Below are 6,404 nucleotides of genomic sequence, written 5' to 3' on the forward strand. Positions count from 1 at the left end.
TGTGGTCCAGAAGGAAGGTCCCACCCTGAATGCAGGAGTGAAGGAACATTTTAAATACCCCAGGTTGCCTTCTCCCAGAGCAACTCAGCCTGCCCGGACTAAAGTGAAAAATCCTACCATCGAGCGTTCTACAACCACAGAAAATAAGGAAGGATTGTGAACGAGGTTCTTTTATTTAATCAATACAAAGCAGGGACTTTGGTAAGCAGGCTGGCAGCTCTCCTGCTGCCAACGTGGCATGTAGCTCTGAAATAAATTAAAGTCTACAAAGCAGATGGTGTTTTCCAGGGTGCTATACAGTTGAAAGACCTGGGACATATCCTATGTCCAGCATATTAAGCTTAACTCTTTCAACATCACAGCTAAGCCTGATCAGCGTTGACGGCCACGACATATCACAGAACAGGTAAATAAAATCCTAATACACCCTGGTCCTTTCCCTTGCTAGAAAGCTATACTTGATCTCTTGGCCTACGTGAGTGAGAGCTGCAGTAAAGGTCACATACCAGGAATACTTGCCAACTGGTGGTGCTCAGATCTTTGGATATCAGTGGCTAGTAAAATTCAAAGGGAAAGAGAGAGTCCATCTTATGGAGGCCAAATTCAAAGCCATTATTTCCCTAAGTAAAAACATCTACTATCCACAATGACTCATCATTTCATGAAAGACTTTAACACTAAAACAAAGGAAGGATACCGTCTCAAATAAAGAATGGTCTTTACATTGATGAGATTTAGTTTTTGGATACATTTAACTACGTTGCTCTTAACCTTCCTGAGCAGTCATGGATCAGTGAAAACTTCATTCTGGGCTGGACTGATCCTTAAACTGGCATTGGGGAAGTCCCGCTCTTTAAGATACTTTGAGAACTAGAAAGCCTCTTTCTCCAGTGTCACCTTTCCTCAAGTCTGAGCTTTAAGCCCCATTTCTACTTTGAAGCTTTTCCTGAATATCTATGACCATTATGCTCTCTCTAGTCTCTAAATTCTTACAGCACTTAGAACCTTAACATATAATCTAGCACTCTTTTTTAAAAAAAGATTTTACTTATTTATTTGATGGGGGGCACACGAGCAAGGGGAAGGACAGAGGGAGAGGGAGAGCAGATGCCCCACTGAGCAGGGACCCCCCCAACACGGGGGCTCAATATCAGGACCCTGGGATCACAACCTGAGTCAAAAGCAATGCTTAAGCGACTGAGCCACCTAGGCACCCCATAATCTAGCACTCTTATTTTATGGGAAAAGCTTTTGAAATTTAGAATGTTTTCTAGATAACAGTTCCATTTTTTAAAAAAATATATTTTATTTATTTATCAATGAGAGACACACAAAGAGGCAAAGACATAGGCAGAGGGAGAAGTAGGCTCTCTGAGGGGACCCCGATACAGGACTTGATCCTAGGGTGCAGGATCACAACCTGAGCCAAAGGCAGATGCTCAACCACTGAGCTACCTAGGTGTCCCAACAGTTCCATTTTTTTTTCCAACAGTTCCGTTTTTAATGAAAAAATTTGAATATTTTCTTACTAAGAGAACTACAAGTTGGACACCTCTGACTAAGAGCCCAGCTTAGAAAAGAAAAAATACAGAGAAATCTACCATGGAGATGAAACATCCAGTCTTGAATATGCATCTGAAGTTGGCTAAGTTCTTTTAAGGCTGAAAGTATAGAATCCAATGCAGTTCGATCAGTAGGCTGTTGTGTTGAAATGCTCCTGTAATACATTAAGAAAGTGTTACAAGATCTTAGATTTTAATATTGTCCCTTCTCTTTACCAAGCTAAATAAGCATCAGGACAATCACTCCTCTGCTTGTTGTTCCAAATGGTCCATATTCTAATTTAAATAGAATAACAGACTTCTGTATAATAGAAAATTGTCTTCGAGGTCATCTAGTCTACCCTGTTGTTTAACAGATGGGATACCTAAGGTCCAGGTAGGTGAAGTGACTCACCCCAAATCCCAAGAGACCAGTATTAGCATTGGGATTTCAACCATGACGTATGACCTTGTAGGTATTTTAAATATAATAGTCTTATATCCCCATATCTTCAGATATATAGTATGCTACAGTGCAGTCCCTGTAGGGCTTATAAAGAAGGCAAGTTTTTCCCAGCCCCATAGGCTCTCCTTTTTGCTTTCTTTTTTACCCTGGACTATTTCTTCTTCCCTTCTTTCATCCACTATTACCTTCTCCCCTCTCCATCCTACTCCTTGTCCAGGGTCATTAAAACCTAAGTGCTCAAGAAAGGCTCTGATAAATTTATTCAGCCAATGTAACATCCTCATAATCCTTATGTACTGAATGTCATGTGCCAAACATCATCGTGGGCATAGCTAAAAATGTTCCTTCTACCAGGGTACTTACAATGTTACAAGGTTGAGAGATAAGCTACCAAACTAAATCTTTATTCAAGAGGTAAGTGCAGTTTTCTCTTTCCTTGAAACCACCACATGTAGACAATAGTTTGCTTTCAAATCAGCCAAACTTTTCTTTTGGTGCCCTCATCACAACCATCAAAGTCCTAGATATTTTAGCAGTATGTATAAATCTATATTGACAACATAAAGGACACTTCTTAATTTTCCTCCTTTAGGGTCTGATCTTCTCTTCTTTAACTAAAAGCAAAGCTTTAAGCTTTCCATTTAAATACAACTTTGAAATATTTGAAACATTTTAAGATGTGCCATCAAAATCACTCATACCCAAACCCAGAAACAAGGATTCCCCTTTCTGGAACAAATACAGCACATGACCTGTGCCAATTCTCTAAACTTCTCTGGCCACAAGTTTTCACTTTTGTGAAACAGAAAAATTGTTCTTAACAAAGACTGAGGTATTGGAGGGCTGGGACCACACCTTTTAATCTTCCGTATGTTACCATATAGAGCTTCATCTCGGGCTCTGCCCACGCAGATGCTCAGGAAATGCTTGCTAACTGAAGATTTTTATGATCACTGATAGAAAGACAGCAGAAATGCAAAACACGATTTTTCCCTTGCCCCGGGTTACCCAGGAGCATCATTCTCATTCAGAGATGACCACATTTCAGAAAGTGGGTCTCATAAAACATACAATTTAATGAAGCCATCTGGGAAGATGATCATCGTTTAAATGCAAGATATTGATATTATCTGGCTACTTGGGGAAATACCATGTAAATGAAGGTACAACCCAGCTCCATAATTCAAATCAAGTATTGATGTACAAGGTCTTTGGATAATGGACTTTGAAGATTGATATTTCTCACAAATCTGAGGCTACTTTTCTCTCCTCCTTTGCAATTTTGCTATTTTTGCAATAAGATTTTATTTTACTTTTTAGAAAACATCTTTTTCTTTTTCTTTTTTTTTAGCAGGAATCTATCAGTGTCAACTGGGAGTCTTGAATCAAAAAATTTACATCTGTCTTTATCAGGGTTTTTAGCTTCTCTTTTTTGAAGCAAGAAATGATACAAACAACAACAGGCACTTCTTTCCTGGTCCAGTAATTATGCAGAATGTTGTTCACTTATTCAGCATCCCAATTGACTCAGCTGCTTCCCTTTCTGTTTTATTCTTTAGCAGGAAGATGTGGGTCTACTCCTGATATTATCCTGAAGACTGTTCTGAATGAAGCCACCCAATAACCAATGTTACTCTTTTAACCAATGTTACCTCCTTTCTCAGAAAGACAGTTGCTAAAACAATACCAATTCAGTCATGCCAGTGATTACAAAATGAATATTCAACTAACTCTGTCACTCTCCATCTTTTACCTGGTCAGGGAAAGGTACCGAGCATTTCCTCCACACTTAGAATCCTACCTTACTACCTCTGCTGAGAGCATTACCTCTTCCGCTGAGGCAGCAACTGACCCCACAGTGTAAACTGAAGTTCCTCTGGGCTCCTCACTGTTTCTGCTGCAAAATGTGCCATCTACTCTTTGTACCTGCTTCCCAAGAACTCCGAGTCTGTGTGGCCTGGCTATCTCCAACCTCCTCTGTCATCACACATTCACCAAATAATATATAAACACAGTCAATATCAACACTTCTCCCAGAAGTTGAGGTGTGGGGGATGTTCATGGACATTGTCTGTAGTGGGCTTGCTGGTCCCAGGCACCACACAGTGTTCATGTAGAGAATGCATGTGACAGGCATTAGGGGCATGGAGGCAAAGAGGCTATCCCAAATGTTTTGCCTGGCTGACAACTGGAGTAGAATAGATGGGGTGAGGGTGAGGAGAAGCTGACAACATATCATTGAGCCTCAATCCTTTTCATTAAGAAATGTTCACTGAAGAAACTCTTCCTCCCATTGCTCACTGTCTTGTATCCCTAAATCACTGCTTAGAAGCAAGTGTGCCCAGAGCTGAGGACCAAGACATTCACATGCCCTGTACCCTAAGAGAAAAGTTAGCACACTGACAACCAAGGTAAGAAGAATCCACTGGCCCTCTTTCTCCTCGGGCTGCTAGGCACTGTCACTGCCCATCCCTGATGGGAAAATAAGTAATATTCTGAGTTTCAACCTAATATGCTGATGGGCGGTCCAGAGTCTTGAAAGCCATATAAACCCACTTAGTATACATTACATCATAGTAAGTTTAACTGTATATGGATCTGTTAATGTTCTCAACATTGTTTTCAATTTTTAGAACCTCCAAATGTATTTGTTATGAAAATAAATTGCAAACATGATGACAAAAATAATGTGACCATCCCAAGGGACTGGAACTCTGACTGCAGAGATAGCAAGTAGAGAAACAATCCCACCCAAATAGCTGGCAGTAACAGATCGACAGCTAGCACATCGAGAGAAACAGCAGATTAGCCGCAAAAAAAAGGCATCTGGGGAAGGCCTTTCAACTTCTCATAAAACATCAGGCCATTATGGGAACTAAATACTTATTTTAAAAAGGTATCTTTAGGTAGAAAAATTAGTATCTCCAATAAACACGTTTTCTTAGCATTCAGAGATAAGTTCTTATAATAGAAGATAAAGAAGTATGACACAGTCTTCACCTTGAGTCACAATATTGGTGGGAAGGTGAGTTTTTGCACATGGAAAAATTAAAGTGATATTGATTGACACTGTAAAACACTTTAAAAACCTTTTGTCTAGTATCTGAAGATTCCATGGAGGAAAAAAGATGTATGACCAAGAGGTAAAACATTGAGTTTAGAGGGGTTTTGTAGTTAATGGGGGTGGGGGGAGGACTGTGGGCAATGACAAAGGACTTGAGGTTTGGAACCTGGGAAGAGCTGATAAAGTGTTTTTCTGTGCAAACAAAAAGCCAAATCCTTTCTAACCATTCCCTGAAGTGATTTTCTGTAAGCATCAAAAGTCTAAGACCAATAGGATTTTGTACTCTGTCATTAAAGTGTTTGGGAAATTTTGAGTCAAATATAGATTTGTTTTTTAAAAAAAAGAAATTGTTTTTCTGATTATTTCTTTTCATAGCAAAACAGACTGTATGGGAAGCCATAATGAGAAAAGCAAAAATTACCCATAATACTGCTACAGAGGGATAATCAATATTAACATTCTGGTGTGCACTTTTCTGAACATTTTTCTATGTCTGTGTATACACATGTTAACATACACATTTTTATAAAAATTAAATCATACCAGGCATATTGCTTTTTAATGAATTTTTTAACTTAATAATATCTCGTTTTACATCTCAATGAATATAGGTTTAAATTAGTATGGTGAGTATATTCCCCCAAATTTTATGTCCATCCAGAACCGGAAAATGTGACCTTATCAGGAAATCCTGTCTTAGAGATTTTTAGTTAAAGGTGCTGAGATGAAATCATTCTGTATATAGGGTCCCTAAATCCAATGACTGGTGTCCTTATGAGGAAAAAGAGGAGGATTCAGACAGAGAGAGGCCCATATGGAGACAAGACAGAGCTTGGAGGATGCTGCCACAAGCCAAGGAACACCTGGAGGCACCATAAGCTGGACGAGGCAAAAAATTCTCCCCTACCCACACCACCAGAGCCTTCAGAGGAGGTGTGGCTCTGCTGATACCTTGATTTTGGACCTCTGGCTTCCAGAACAGTGAAAGAAGAAATTTCTGTGGTTTTAAGCTGCCCAGTTTGTGGAAACTCCTTATGGCAGTCCTAGGAAACTCACACAATGAGCATTTCTCTTGGCTGCATAGTATTTATGTATTCCATTCCACATAGAGGTATCACAGGGACTGTAATATAGTGGTAGACATTGCTGATGGTCGCTTTGGTTGCTTCCAGTTTTTCACTATTGCAGATAACACTGCCATGAACATTTTTGTTCATGCAACTGTGTGCCTTTTACAGGGAGGGAATATAGCCTAATGGTTAACAACATAGCATGGGTCCCAAAGCTGGAGTCAAACTGCCTGGATTAGAATTTGGGCTCCATTACTAGCTAT

The sequence above is a fragment of the Canis aureus genome, chromosome 20, assembly GCF_053574225.1.
Source record: "Canis aureus isolate CA01 chromosome 20, VMU_Caureus_v.1.0, whole genome shotgun sequence".
Classification (NCBI taxonomy): Eukaryota; Metazoa; Chordata; class Mammalia; order Carnivora; family Canidae; genus Canis; species Canis aureus.